This window comes from Xenopus laevis, chromosome 1S (genome assembly GCF_017654675.1).
Source record: "Xenopus laevis strain J_2021 chromosome 1S, Xenopus_laevis_v10.1, whole genome shotgun sequence".
NCBI lineage: Eukaryota > Metazoa > Chordata > Amphibia > Anura > Pipidae > Xenopus > Xenopus laevis.
In genome coordinates this window covers 130055659-130071743 of record NC_054372.1, presented here as the reverse complement: position 1 = coordinate 130071743, position 16085 = coordinate 130055659, and the positions used below count along the sequence as shown (strand labels likewise).

General features: G+C 38.4%; 1 long non-coding RNA gene across 1 annotated transcript; it reads right to left on the bottom strand.

Annotated features, from left to right (window-relative positions):
- Positions 1–10607: 10607 nt before the first annotated feature.
- On the bottom strand, positions 10608–15361 carry LOC108707021. Its single transcript, XR_001934201.2, has 4 exons — positions 15178–15361; positions 12643–12796; positions 12484–12544; positions 10608–11234 (listed from the first exon to the last, which is right to left on the bottom strand). It is a non-coding gene; the product is annotated as an uncharacterized LOC108707021 (long non-coding RNA).
- Positions 15362–16085: the final 724 nt, after the last annotated feature.

Here is a 16085-nt window from a genome sequence, read left to right as displayed (position 1 = left end):
ATGTATCTTTAGTATAGTTTTGCTGTTTGGTGCTTTGGTATATCATTTTACTTAGATTGATCCGTCAGAATATATGCTTTCCAAAAATATATGGTTTTCTGGGGTCTTTTTACAGTTTGGGGGTCTTACGGCACATAATGCACAGTTGGGGTTCTCTTTTCAGCAGCTTAGTTGGCCAGCGTGAAAATTCATATGCACATTTTTCATTTGGGGCCGTACACACCATATACTTTGGTAAATCTATGCATATTGGGCATCAAACTATTCAGTAGACCTCTGATGTCCATATTTGGGGTGATTTTTCTTTGTACGTAAAACATTGTGTGAGATAAATGTGGCATACTTCAACATTTTTAGGCGATTTTCAGAAATGTAAAAATCTCTATGTTTATAAAAGTTTTGCAGTTTGGTACTTTGCTGTAGAAAGACGTCTTTATCTTGGTTGTTTTCGTCAGAATGTGTACTTTCCAAAAACATATGGTTTTGGGGGGTCTTTGCTGTTAGGAGGGTCTTGAGGCACATAATATGAAGTCAATGGTCTATGTTTACAGAAGGCGAATCGGCAGCAGAGAAAACTCATATTCACTATTTACATTTGGGATCCGCACATGCCAGCTGCCTTGGTATATCAATGAATATTGGGCATAAAACTGTTCAGTAGACCCTTGGCATCAGTATTTATGGTGTTTTACAATTGTATGTAAGAAGTTGGGTGAGATAAATGCGGCCAATTGCAATATTTTTAGGCGATTTTCAGAAATGTAAAAACCGTTGCTTTTATCGCCAAATTTAGGAAAGGCTTGCGACTTGGTACTGTGGAGTACAAAGACATGCATACCCAATTTGGATTCGCGGGAATGTGTACTTTCCGAAAATATATGGTTTTCTGGGGCGAACATACTTTTTTCTACCTTTGCCCCCCCCAAAACTATGTAAATGTGTTGATTTTGCAGTACCTGAAATGACAGACCATATGGGGGTCTTCCTTTTGGGGCCCTATATGCCACGTGCTTGGGTACACCTATACATATTGGGCATCAAACTGTTCAGAGGACCCTAGGCTTTCATATTTGGGGTGATATCTCTTGATACCTAAAAGTATGTGGGTTATACGATGCTGCAGGGTAGAAATTTTGAGGTGATTTTTGGAAATGTCGCCAAAATTATCAAATTTAGGAATGGTTTGCGGCTTGGTACTTTGGAGTACAAAGACATCCATACCCAATTTAGATTCATGGGAATGTGTACTTTCCGAAAATATATGGTTTTCTGGGTTGAAATTACTTTTTTCTGCCTTTGCCCCCCCCAAAACGATGTAAATGTGTTGATTTTGCAGTACCTAAAATGAAAGACCATATGGGGTTCTTCCTTTTCGGGCCTCTATATGCCACGTGCTTGGGTACACCTATACATATTGTGCATCAAACTGTTCAGAGGACCCTAGGCTTTCATATTTGGGGTGATTTCTCTTGATACCTAAAAGTATGTGGGTAATACGATGCTGCAGGGTAGAAATTTTGAGGTGATTTTTGGAAATGTCACCAAAATCACCAAATTTAGGAATGGTTTTCGGCTTCGTACTTTGTAGTACAAAGACATGCATACCCAATTTAGATTCGTGGGAATGTGTACTTTCCGAAAATATATGGTTTTCTGGAGTGAACTTAATTTTTCCTACATTTGCCCCCCTCAAAACGATGTAAATGTGTTGATTTTGCAGTATCTGAATCGACAGACCATATGGGGGTCTTCCTTTTGGGGCCCCTATATGCCACGTGCTTGGGTACACCTATACATATAGGGCATCAAACTGTTCAGAGGACCCTAGGCTTTCATATTTGGGGTGATTTATCTTGATACCTAAAAGTATGTGGGAAATATGATGCTCCAGGTTGGAGATTTTGAGGTGATTTTTGGAAATGTCACCAAAATCACCAAATTTAGGAATGATTTGCGGCATTGTACTTTGGAGTACAAAGACATGCATACCCAATTTAGATTCGTGGGAATGTGTACTTTCCGAAAATATATGGTTTTCTTGGGTGAACTTACTTTTTTCTACTTTTGCCCCCCCAAAACGAGGTAAATGTGTTGATTTTGCAGTACCTGAAATGACAGACCATATGGGGGGGGGTCTTCATTTCAGGGCCCCTATATGCCACGTGTTTGGGTACACCTATACATGTTTGGCATAAAACTGTTCAGAGGACCCTAGGCTTTCATATTTGGGGTGATTTGTCTTGATACCTAAAAGTATGTGGGTAATACGATGCTGCAGGGTGGAAATTTTGAGGTGATTTTTGGAAATGTCACCAAAATCACCACATTTAGGAATGGTTTGTGGCTTGGTACTTTGGAGTATAAAGACATGCATACCCAATTTGGATTCAGGGGAATGTGTACTTTACGAAAATATATGGTTTTCTGGGGTGAACGTACTTTTTTCTACCTTTGTCCCACCCCCCCCAAACAATGTAAATGTGTTGATTTTGCAGTATCTGAAATGACAGACCAAATGGGGGTCTTCCTTTTGGGGCCCCTGTCTGCCACGTGCTTGGGTACACCTATACATATTGGGCATCAAACTGTTCAGAGGACCCTAGGCTTTCATATTTGGGGTGATATCTCTTGATACCTAAAAGTATGTGGGTAATACGATGCTGCAGGGTAGAAATTTTGAGGTGATTTTTGGAAGTATCACCAAAATCACCAAATTTAGGAATGATTTGCGGCTTGGTACTTTGGAGTACAAACACATGCATACCCAATTTAGATTCATGGGAATGTGTACTTTCCGAAAATATATGGTTTTCTGGGGTGAACCCACTTTTTCCTACTTTTGACCCCCCCAAAACGATGTAAATGTGTTGATTTTGCAGTACCTGAAATGACAGACCATATGGGTGCCTTCCTTTTGGGGCCCCTGTATGCCACGTGCTTGGGTACACCTATACATATTGGGCATCAAACTGTTCAGAGGACCCTAGGCTTTCATATTTGGGGTGATTTCTCTTGATACCTAAAAGTATGTGGGTAATACGATGCTGCAGGGTAGAAATTTTGAGGTGATTTTTGGAAATATCACCAAAATCACCAAATTTAGGAATGGTTTGCAGCTTTGTACTTTGGAGTACAAAGACATGCATACCCAATTTAGATTCGTGTGAATGTGTACTTTCCGAAAATATATGGTTTTCTGGGGTGAACTTACTTTTTTCTACTTTTGACCCCCCCAAAACGATGTAAATGTGTTGATTTTGCTGTACCTGAAATGACAGACCATATGGGGGTCTTCCTTTTGGGGCTCCTGTATGCCACATGCTTGGGTACACCTATACATATTGGGCATCAAACTGTTCAGAGGACCCTAGGCTTTCATATTTGGGGTGATTTTGCTTGATACCTAAAAGTATGTGGGTAATACAATGCTGCAGGGTAGAAATTTTGAGGTGATTTTTGGAAGTATCACCAAAATCACCAAATTTAGGAATGATTTGCGGCTTGGTACTTTGGAGTACAAACACATGCATACCCAATTTAGATTCATGGGAATGTGTACTTTCCGAAAATATATGGTTTTCTGGGGTGAACCCACTTTTTTATACTTTTGACCCCCCCAAAACGATGTAAATGTGTTGATTTTGCAGTACCTGAAATGACAGACCATATGGGGGCCTTCCTTTTGGGGCCCCTGTATGTCACGTGCTTGGGTACACCTATACATATTGGGCATCAAACTGTTCAGAGGACCCTAGGCTTTCATATTTGGGGTGATATCTCTTGATACCTAAAAGTATGTGGGTAATACGATGCTGCAGGGTAGAAATTTTGAGGTGATTTTTGGAAATATCACCAAAATCACCAAATTTAGGAATGGTTTGCAGCTTTGTACTTTGGAATACAAAAACATGCATACCCAATTTAGATTCGTGGGAATGTGTACTTTCCGAAAATATATGGTTTTCTGGGGTGAACTTACTTTTTTCTACTTTTGACCCCCCCAAAACGATGTAAATGTGTTGATTTTGCTGTACCTGAAATGACAGACCATATGGGGGTCTTCCTTTTGGGGCCCCTGTATGCCACATGCTTGGGTACACCTATACATATTGGGCATCAAACTGTTCAGAGGACCCTAGGCTTTTATATTTGGGGTGATTTTGCTTGATACCTAAAAGTATGTGGGTAATACAATGCTGCAGGGTAGAAATTTTGAGGTGATTTTTGGAAGTATCACCAAAATCACCAAATTTAGGAATGATTTGCGGCTTGGTACTTTGGAGTACAAACACATGCATACCCAATTTAGATTCATGGGAATGTGTACTTTCCGAAAATATATGGTTTTCTGGGGTGAACTTACTTTTTTCTACTTTTGACCCCCCCAAAACGATGTAAATGTGTTGATTTTGCTGTACCTGAAATGACAGACCATATGGGGGTCTTCCTTTTGGGGCCCCTGTATGCCACGTGCTTGGGTACACCTATACATATTGGGCATCAAACTGTTCAGAGGACCCTAGGCTTTCATATTTGGGGTGATTTTGCTTGATACCTAAAAGTATGTGGGTAATACGATGCTGCAGGGTAGAAATTTTGAGGTGATTTTTGGAAATATCATCAAAATCACCAAATTTAGGAATGGTTTGCGGCTTTGTACTTTGGAGTACAAACACATGCATACCCAATTTAGATTCGTGGGAATGTGTACTTTCCGAAAATATATGGTTTTCTGGGGTGAACCCACTTTTTTCTACTTTTGACCCCCCCAAAACGATGTATATGTGTTGATTTTGCAGTACCTGAAATGACAGACCATATGGGGGTCTTCCTTTTGGGGCCCCTGTATGCCACGTGCTTGGGTACACCTATACATATTGGGCATCAAACTGTTCAGAGGACCCTAGGCTTTCATATTTGGGGTGATTTCTCTTGATACCTAAAAGTATGTGGGTAATACGATGCTGCAGGGTAGAAATTTTGAGGTGATTTTTGGAAATGTCGCCAAAATCACCAAATTTAGGAATCGTTTGCGGCTTGGTACTTTGTAGTACAAACACATGCATACCCAATTTAGATTCGTGGGAATGTGTACTTTCCGAAAATATATGGTTTTCTGGGATGAACTTATTTTTTTTTACTTTTACCCCACCCCAAAACGATGCAAATGTGTTGATTTTGCAGTATCTGGAATTACAGAACTGATAGCTCAAATGAGGTATCTACATTTTAGGGCCCCTATATGTCACGTGCTTGGGTACACCTATACATATTTCGCATCAAACTGTTCAGTGGACCCCAGGCTTTCATATTTGGGGTGTTTTACATTGATACCTAATGATGTGTGGGAGATACGATTCTGTAGATTGGAAGCTTTGAGGTCATTTTTCAAAAAATTCACCAATTTCTATAAAACATTATAACTTTAGGAAACAATTGCAACTTGGTAGTTTGGAGTACAACGATATGTTTACCCATTTTTGATTCACCAGAATCTGTTCTTTCTAATAATGGGTAGTTTTCTAGGGTAAACCTACTGTTAGTGGAATGTTTGGCCTTGAAATCAGAAGTATGCCGTTTGGGGAGCGGTGCTTTGGACATTTGCTAGTGTACTGCTTTTAGATTTTGATCTATACAAGTGAGAAATCTCCATAAAACTATATATATTTGGTATTGCCGCGTTCAGGAGACATAGACCTTTCCAAATCAGCTGTGTTCTCATACATAAAGTAAATAATGTTTCTGATATATGTGATTGTTCTTTGTGAAACATGATTTTTTTCATTTTATTGGACACTTAGAAGCCTATATTTTTTTACAGAAGTAGAATTACACCAAAATTCTTGCATATTTTCAAAGTTCAGGTTGTCCTGAAAAAAACAATATATTGTTTTCCTGGGTAAACTAAAAGACCGCCCCAGGAAGGGGCCTAAAATTGAAAGAGTGCAAAATATCTAAAAACTGCTTGGCAGTAGATGTTCGCATCTAGGACAAAACGGCTGGCAGGGAAAGGGTTAATGATAGCTGCCTTAATTTTAGCATGTCTCCCCTACCTCTGTTCTACATCAAATTGATTCCCACACTATCATGTGACAACAATCAAAAGATTTAAATACACTGAACTTTCCCAATTCAGCCATGACACAGTATTAACTGGGAAGCCACTACCAAGTCATATGATTACATTTATATGCCCCCTTATTTGTATACTGCATGAAGCACTTTGATTCAAGCAGCACAGTTACTGAGCTGAATGTGTAGTAGTATGTGTTAATTTCAGACAAGTCTGTCTTTTAACTCTGTCAAGGTCTCTCACTTTTTTTTCTATCACCCCGGACTCCCTTGCGCACCCTCCCTGTCTCTCTCTGCCCTGAATTGATTTCCCACTTGTGCATATTGACTTTCACTTAGTGCTGATCAGTGTTAAGTTGTCTGAAATCCGCTGCCTTCTCCCCGCTCAATACCTTCGATCTCACCAGTTCCTACTAATAGCCTAACAAGATTGCTCTACCCAGAGAGGTGAGTGTGTGGGAAAGAAGGGAAGATGGACATTCACTGACCACAGCAGGAGGATTCAACAAGCTTTCCTACAATAAGGGGCAGATTTACCTAGGGTCGAATATCGAGGGTTAATTAACCCTCGATATTCGACCGTCGAAGTAAAATCCTTCGACTTCGAACATCGAAGTTGAAGGATTTTGCGCTATTCCTACGATCGATCGAAGGAATAATCGTTCGATTAAATCCTTCAAATCGAACGATTCAAAGGATTTTAATCCATCAATCGAAGGATATTCCTTCGATCAGAAAATTGTTAGGAAGCCGATGGGGACCTTCCCCATAGGCTAACATTGGCCTCGGTAGGTTTTAGGTGGTGAACTAGGGGGTCGAAGAATTTTTTAAAGAGACAGTACTTCGACTATAGTCGAACTAATTTTAGTTCGAATCGTTCGATTCAAAGGTCGTAGTCGATGGTCGAAGTAGCCCATTTGATGGTCGAAGTAGCCATATTCGACCATTCGAAATTCGAACTATTTTTTCCTCTATTCCTTCACTCGAGCTAAGTAAATGGGCCCCTTAATGTCTAACACCTAGGGGCCGATTTATCAAGGGTCGAAATGCGAGGGTTAATAAACCCTCAAAGTAAAATCTATCGAATTCGAAGGATTTTATCGCAAATACTTTGATCGATTGAATAAAAATCGTTCGACCGAATGATAAAATCATTTGAATCGAAGGATTTTAATCGAACAATTTTTATTCGATCAAGAAACCCTTAGAAAAGTGCTGGGGAAGGTCCCCATAGGCTAACATTGAACCTCGGTATGTTTAAACTACCGAAGTATGTAGTTGAGGTATTTTTTAAAGAGACAGTACTTCGACGGTCGAATAGTCGAACGATTTTTAGTTCGAATCGAATTCGAAGGTCGTAGTAGCTTATTTGATGGTCAAAGTACCCAAAAAAATACTTCGAAATTCAAAGTATGTTTTCATTCGAATCCTTCACTCGAGCTTAGTGTATTGACAATAACAGTGAGTATACTTGCAGCTGTTATCAGCACTTCTCTGTTCAGTGTTACTGTGTGCAAGCTGTATTTAGGTTCTCAGTGGTGGTGTTAAAAATACTTATGCATAATATCTCAAAGGAACAGCAAAATTTCGCATTTCATTTGCACTTTTCAGAACCTGAGCTTTCTAAATCTAAAAAAATTGCTATTTTTCATGATATAGGGATTTATACCAGAAAAAAAAATATTTCATGCACAAAAAATTCAACTACTTTGGAAAGCCTCAAGTATCTTGAACGTGCCAATACCAGATATGTATAGTTTTATGGGGATTTCTGACTTTTATAGATCGAAAACTCCCAGCAGTAAATTATTGAATTTCAAAGCAGTACAACATGGCATACTTTAGATTACACCAACACCAAAAAATCCTGGAACATTAGGTTTACCCCAGGAAACCATATATCTTTGAAAAGTAAACATTTTGTCGAAATCAAAATGGATAACCATATCTTTCTACTCCAATGTACCAAGCATCAAAGCTTTTCTGAACGTAGCAGTTTCTATAAAAGTTTATGTAAATTCAACACATTTACTGCATTTTTTGCAGGGTAAAAACGCAAAAAAATACGTTGACCCCCCAAAACCATATTTTTGTAAAGTACACATTCGGCCGAATCTAAAATGGGTACCTATACCTTTCTACTCCAAACTACCAAGTCACAATGCTTTCCCCAAAATTGTATTAGATACCAAGAAGAAACATCCTAAATATGAATGCCAGGGGTCCACTGAACAGTTTCATGCCCATTGTGCATAGGATTACCAAATTGGTGTAGAGACCCCGAAATGAAAACAGTGTAGATGAATTTTTACAGCTGACATACTGGATGCTGCAATATAAGCACCCGGTATGTGTATTATGTGCCATAAGGAACCCTTAGCAACTAATGTGTATAGAGAAATTACACCATAAGGCACCCTAACAGTATGGAGACCCAAGAAAACCATATATTTTTGGAAAGTACACATTCTGACTAATCCAAAATGGATAGTGTTTTTTTATGAAATTTCTGAAAATGGCCACAAAGCTTGCATTTAACCCCATTGTATGCCCCATGTTTTGTAACATAGCATAAAATGTCCTAAATATGAACAAGGGGTCTACTGAACATGAGGCCCAATATGTATAAACCAAATTGTCATGTACAGAGGCACCCAAATGAAAATAGTGCTGTGAATGTGTGTGATCCCACAAAATTGTAAGTGTTAATGTAAGTGTGTATTGGTATAATAAGTGTGTGTGACACTAACCTGGGGTGGCAGGCTGAGGATTGCCCAAGAGGGCTGGAGACAGGGCTTAAACCGGAGAAGGCCATCTTCTTCGTTGGTGGGGGGGGGGAAGCTGGAGGGCTAGGAAGTGAGGACAGCAGCAGCAGGACACGCAGATTTCACGTATCTGCTGCTGCCTTGGGGAGCCTGGGCAATCATGTTAGTCAATTCTGCTCATTGGTGCTCCTCCGCTGCAAAACCCAAAATCCACAGAACGTAGATGCTATGTTCTGTGGCACTTAAAGGGTAAACGTGCAGCAGATTCACCAGGCGGTTTGTTTGTAAATCAGTTAGCAAACTCTATATGCAACTAAAGAACTAGAGTTCTTTTTTTGAAAACAATTAAATATATATATATATATATATATATATATATATATATATATATATATATATATATATATTTTAACCATAAAATGTTTAGCACAGCCCTTTGGGAGAAAAAAAGGTATGTTGTAAGTAGTTTCTCAGAGGACCCCCAAACACTAAATTCAAGCCATAGTACATTGTGAAGACAGTGAAGCATGGTGGCACAAGCATCATGATATGGGGATGTTTCTTTCTACTATGGTGTTGGGCCTATTTATCTGACACCAGGGATCATGGATCAGTTTCAATACATGTTGCGGAAGAGGAAATGCCCTTGAAATGGGTGTATCAACAAGGCAATGACCCAAACACACCAGAAAACAAGCAACATCTTGGATCCAGATTGGTTCCTGAATGATGTTATGGAGTGGCCATCCCAATCTCCAGACCTTAATTCAATAGAAAACGTGTGGGTGACATCAAAAATTCGGGTTCTAAGGCAAAACCAAGAAATGCAGAAGAATTGTTAAAGGGGTTGTTCGCCTTCAAACCCTTTTTTTAGTTTAGTTGGTTTCAGATTGTTCACCAGAAATAAAGACTTTTCCAATTACTTTACATTTTCTATTTGTGACCGTTTTTCTAATATTGAAGTGTAAAGTTTCATTTTTTAGCGCCTGAAGCAGACTCTTGAACTGTTCTAAATGGATACATGTATTATCTTTGGCCCTGCTGAGCAGAATCCCCAAGTTTCATTAAAGGCAGTGGTTAGAATTGATACAATTGTTGCTAATATTCCACAGAAACTGCTGTGAAATGTATCAACTAATTGTATCAATTAGATATAGCAATTTATAACAGTTCAGATGCTCTTGGATCACTGAGCTGCCAGACTGAAACACTAGAGACAAGAGCAAACTTTAAATGTACATTTTGGGAAAAGCGTAAAAAATAAAACATGGAAAACAACTGAATAAAAAGGCTTGGTTTATGGTGAGCAATCTGAAAACAAGTGAAGAAAGTGTTTGGAGGGTGAACAACCCCTTTAACTGGTGCCAGACGTTGGTCGACTCCATGTAACACAGACGTGCAGCAGTTCTCAGAAATACGGCTTATACAACTAAATATTAGGTCAGTGATTCAAAGGAAAGCAAAATCTTGAAACATATTCAGTTTATACAGTGAATGTTTGAGTTTGTAAATAAGAATGCAGATATTGCTATTTTTTTCTTCACTTTCTGTAAAGGAAATAACACAAATTTGATACATTTTTCTTCATGTTTTGATTTGGAATAGAATGTGCAGTGTTCCCAATGCATTTTTGTGTATGGAAATAGTATAAGGCTATTGAGCTTTATTCACTTCTTTTAAGCACGCTGCTGTTATTTTGAACACAACTGTGTATGTATGTTGGGGACCTGGCTTACTGAGCTGCTAAATATGAAACATGAGCGAGAGGACTTTAGGGGAAATAAATTCACTTTTAAAATGTCATGAAAATAGTCAACGATAACTTTTTGTGAAGGTGAGCTACTGTTTTAAGCCCAAATTAAAATGGAAGGGACAATTTTCTTTTTAGTTATTTTTCCTTAACCCTCCTTATGTACACTTAAAGGGGTGGTTCACCTTTAAGTTAACTTTTGGTATGTTATAGAATGACCAATGCTAAGCAACTCAAAAACCACAAATAATTAAAAATGAAACTCAATTGCAAATTAACTCAGAATATCCCTCTCTACATCATACTAAAAGTTAACTTTTTTATATGCAAGTTTTCTATCGACAATATATAATTTAGTGACAATATAATCAAGCAGCATGAAGCTACCATTATTAATTATGCATATATGCAATTTTCTGCATTAAATAAGCAGGTTCACTAGAAAAAGTTTATGTGCCCCTATTGTAAGATAAGTGAACAGTTAATTTTGGCTCACGCAGTGCACTGATGCAATATAAGATTAGTTATAGATAGAATGCCTAGTCTCACTGTAAAAAACTGCCATCAAAATATCCATTCAACTTCATCCATTCAAAAAAAAAAAATCCGCTGCAAGTCTGGTTTCGCTGTGATAATGACTCAGTATCCTGTGGAAGGAAGAAGCTAGATGTGATCTGTTCCTCATCCAGACATATTTATGAAACAACATATCCCTATTAAGGATGCACTGAACCCCATTCTCTTTTTTTGCAAACTTTGGATTTGACTGGATTGATTAGTGATCAGACCAATCTGGAACCTTAAGCTGGCCATAGACGCAATGATCCGATCGTACGAATCGAGGATTCGTACGATTTTCGGACCGGGTGTGGAGAGCCCCGACATTTTTCGTCCTACGGAGATCGGTCGTTTGGTCGATCGGACAGGTTAAAAGATTTCTGTCGGCTGCCGATAATTTCTCTGCATGTATTGCCGATCGGATGATTTTCAGTGAGAGATTTTTTTACGATTGCTGTCAGGGGCAGAACATCGGCTGATCTGTTCTTTTACTACTTTGTTTGATCGGATTGGTTAGTGGCAGGTTGGGAGATGGGAAAGTCCGATCTTTTGAGGATTCGAACAATAGGATCTTGCATCTATGGCCAACTTTAGGCTCATATCACACTTAGGGGCCGATTCATCAAGCTCGAGTGAAGGATTCGAAGTAAAAAAACTTTGAATTTCAAAGTGTTTTTTGGGCTACTTCGACCATCGAATGGGCTACTTCGACCTTCGACTACGACTTCGAATCGAAGGATTCGAACTAAAAATCGTTCGACTATTCGACCATTCGATAGTCGAAGTACTGTCTCTTTAAAAAAAACTTCGACCCCCTAGTTCAGGAGATAAAAGCTACCGAAGTCAATGTTAGCCTATGGAGAAGGTCCCCATAGGCTTGCCTAAGTTTTTTTGATCGAAGGATATTCCTTCGATCGTTGGATTAAAATCCTTCTAATCGTTCGATTCGAAGGATTTAATCGTTCGATCGAAGGAACAATCCTTCGATCGTTCGATCGTAGCATTTGCGCTAAATCCTTCGACTTCGATATTCGAAGTCGAAGGATTTCAATTCCTAGTCGAATATCGAGGGTTAATTAACCCTCGATATTCGACCCCTTAGTGTTTTCACCATCTGTGGAGAAAACACCAATCCTCTTGCCAGTGGTCACAGAAGGAGGACTTTGTTTTTTGAATATGCAAATTTGTTTTTCAGTTTAGCAATTTGTTCAGTTAAGTCTTTTGTGAAGTAAACAATATTCAGCCAAATTCAAAAATTACGGATTCAACGCATCCCTAATCTCTACTCCATGGCGAAAATAGACAAAATAGAATATAGAGAAAAACGGAAATATGCACCTTTCTTCTTTTTGCTTTTTTTGGGACCTTTCCTTGATTTCTTCACAGAAGGGACCATATCCTAAACATAAAAGGACAGTACATTTTTGTGATAAATCTCTGATGATCGCCACAGTTATTCTGTGTGATGTGAAACTCCCCTATCCTAATGCAACTTACCTCTGCCCTGCCTTCTCCACCTGTAAGTGCACTGATATCGGAGAAGTGTGTCAGTGAATTGAGTTGTGATGTCATGGCCAGCACTCTATTCTTTCGAGCCTTCTACTTACATGTCATATTCAGACGCACCATCATGGACTCCTCATGGTTTATCCTGAGTAAGTAAGGAAGAAGGTAGCAAAAAAAACAAAAGCTGTTATTACAATGAAGATCTATACATCATAGCTAACCAATCCGAAGCCCCTGGCAATGCTAGGCTTTAAAAATGAATTTGTTTAAAAATGGATGCTAGCAAGTCAATTTAGAAATGGTTCTTAAATCCTCACCTATGCGGCTCTTCACTAGGAGGAAGTACTTTGTAAACATGGGATATAAATGGTAAGAGTATATTTAAACACAAAGAATGATTTAATGTAAACTTACTCATAGTAGACCTCTGAGCACAGTTACTTTTCAAATTTTAGTGGTTTTTGAGATTCTAGATGTTTTAGACTTTGAATAACAGGATTTTAGCTTAACATCTCTCTTTAAAGGTAAGTGACCCTTATTGTTAACACACTTCCAGTTTAATCTGTTGACCCTTGGCTTGCTGATGCTCTGTTGAGCTAAAAGATTATACATTGTGCCATAATGTGCCAAGTTTTGCCATAGACTCTAATGGGTGAAAACATTTGTGGTGCTTCAAAAAAAAAAAAAAAAAAATTCATCCATAGACTTCAATGTAGTTTGGTAAAGTTTTGCCATTTCATGATTTTTTTTGGCAAAATTCGCCCATCACTACAGATTAATCCAACAAGACTACAAGTAATAAGAGACAAACAACAATTAAAAGGGAAGGCATTCCCCTGTGATCGTACTTTTCCTAAGCCTGCTATAGTCCCCCAAACGCCATCAATCTTTAGCTGTCAGATTTTGGAGCCTATTTTCTTGCTAATGCTGGAGGGACACAAATTACAATGTGCTGGCCATTTAATTTGAGAACTGTGGCCTATTTTCAAATGTGGCCTCCAAGGAATTTATATGCCCCCCCCCTTCCATCAGTGTATTGTGACATAAAATTTCATACAAAAAGAAAAAAAAAAAGAAAAGCTTATTTTCTGATCTGATCCGTACTACTCTTATGTACCAAAATCCCACAGGCCTGAAATTCAACAGCAAAAAAATGTGATAATGTGTACAATAAAATCCCCAATAGGGACACTATACTGTGTCTTAAAAAAATATTTTAAAACCCCTGATGGTTTTCCTACTCAGGAGTCACACATTTAAGGGTCTATCTATCAGATGGAGGAAGCACAACTCAGTACAAGTTGTTTGTCTTATTGCTAAATTACAGAATGTGTATCTGAGATTGAATTAGTGGGAGTGCCCAAATTAGTAACTCCCTCTTGCATGGCACTAGAGAGTATGTTGGTGCTTTATAAATACTGTTTCATAACCATACCATGTAAAAGGCCTTGTATCTGGTCCCTGACAATCTTGATGCCCTAACAGTAAAAGTTCATACTGTTCACCTACAACGGCAAGCACCAGATACTGTTTTTCAGGTTTACCTTGTTAGTATACCAAATGGTTTCTGATGACAGCCATAACCAACGGCAATACACTGTGTGAGGGTCAGTACTACTGGTGTAATTCCACCATTGAATTGTTCTACATGCTGTTTTTATACCATTTGTATGCTTTGAACAAATATTCAAATTTGTAAGAATATATAGAGCATACTAAAATTGAAGGTTCACATGGAAAGGGGATCTGCAACCAAGAAGTTTTTTTGCACAATGAAAGAAAATAGAATTTTATGTAATTTTACAACCTACATTGATTAAAGTGTTTCAGTTGTTTTAAAGTAATGTGTAAGGGTAACCGCAAAATAGGGTTTGTTTATCCCTTTCTCTTTTCTGACTGAAAAAACTTAGCTCCGTTCTCTATATCTAACTTCTACATTTTCATTTCAGTCAGAACTTAAACAGCCAGCCAGACACTGCTTTGAATTGCAGTTATGTTTACAAATAATGTTAAAACCCCTTACTTCTTTAATCAATGTATATTTGAAAGTTGCTTAGAATTAATTTTTTTAAATGTTGGATCTTTAAGGGTTGCCATTCGGCCGGTAAAAATGATGCTTGATGCCAATGTTATTAATAGGAAAAAATGGCAAGAATATAGAAAGGCCAGTATTTTTTTCCAGAAAAGGTGGCAACCCTAGTGATGATACCCTTTAAGGGCTGAATATTAAACCGTTTCAGCATGCAGTCTGATCACTCTACTAACATGAACAGCAATATTACTTTAACTATAAAGCGAAATATTCAGGAAGGTTCTAACATTACTTTAACTGTTCTACATGTCATTACTACAGGACAATTAGATAGAGTGGATATTTATATTAGTTCAAATCATCGTGTAAGCTGCATTGTACATGCTTCTCTTTGGTATTACTTTGGTTCACATTATTTATCAAAAGGGGAAAATCTTTTATGTATTTTGAAAACAGCGGCACTGATATAGTTCTTTCAGGCAGGACCCACTTACAAGTACTCCTTGCACATAAAGATAGGTAACATAGCCCCCCAAATCTGCATTCATAAGCCCATTCAAGCCACGCTCATCTCGTGAGCTTCCATTGTATTCTCACGTCTGTGTCACCAGGCGTCTCACTTAGACGTCTACAGGAACGTCCTCTAGGCAGCCAATCCACAAACAACCTGCTTAGAACGTCATCGGGAATGTTAGATTTCGGGGCAGCTATTGGCAGGAACCATTTAGTAGTTATCACGTGATAATATAAAATCATAGGCATTTAGCCAATCAGAAACAGCAGGCTCATTCGCTCTGCGTCCATATTTAATATTGGCAAAGGAGTTTATCGTGTAGAAAAAGTCGTCAAGCATAATTACGTATTGCTTATACATAGATTATGGAGCTACCAGGCCTCAGAATTTCACGAGTGCGTCACCTGCTGGTGAGTTTTGGATATAATAAAGCTCGCCTGATGATATAGGTATGACTATGAGACGTCTTATCCAGTACTTTCTAGATAACCCTTTTTAGTACTAAATCTACTAATTAATTATGTAAACATTAAGGAAATCCCAATGAGGATAATTAGTTTGGATTATATACAAGGTTGGATTCCTGTGTACTAACATGAACTTCGCCCTCTGGCTATGGCAAAGGGAAAGCCAGGGTAGTTACTGGTAGTAAAAGCTTCAGTGCCAGGACAAGTTATGCTACATGAAGGGTTGCCAATTATACTGAAAAAAAATACCGGCCTTCCTATATATTTATCTTTTTTCCACTATTAATGACATTGGGCCAGGTGGCAACCCTAGCTACATGTCATCAAAATGGAGTTTAGCAGTGACTAGGGTTGCAACCTGGCCTTTAAAAATGATGGCTGATCCCAATGTTATGAATAGGGAAAAAAGATAAATATATAG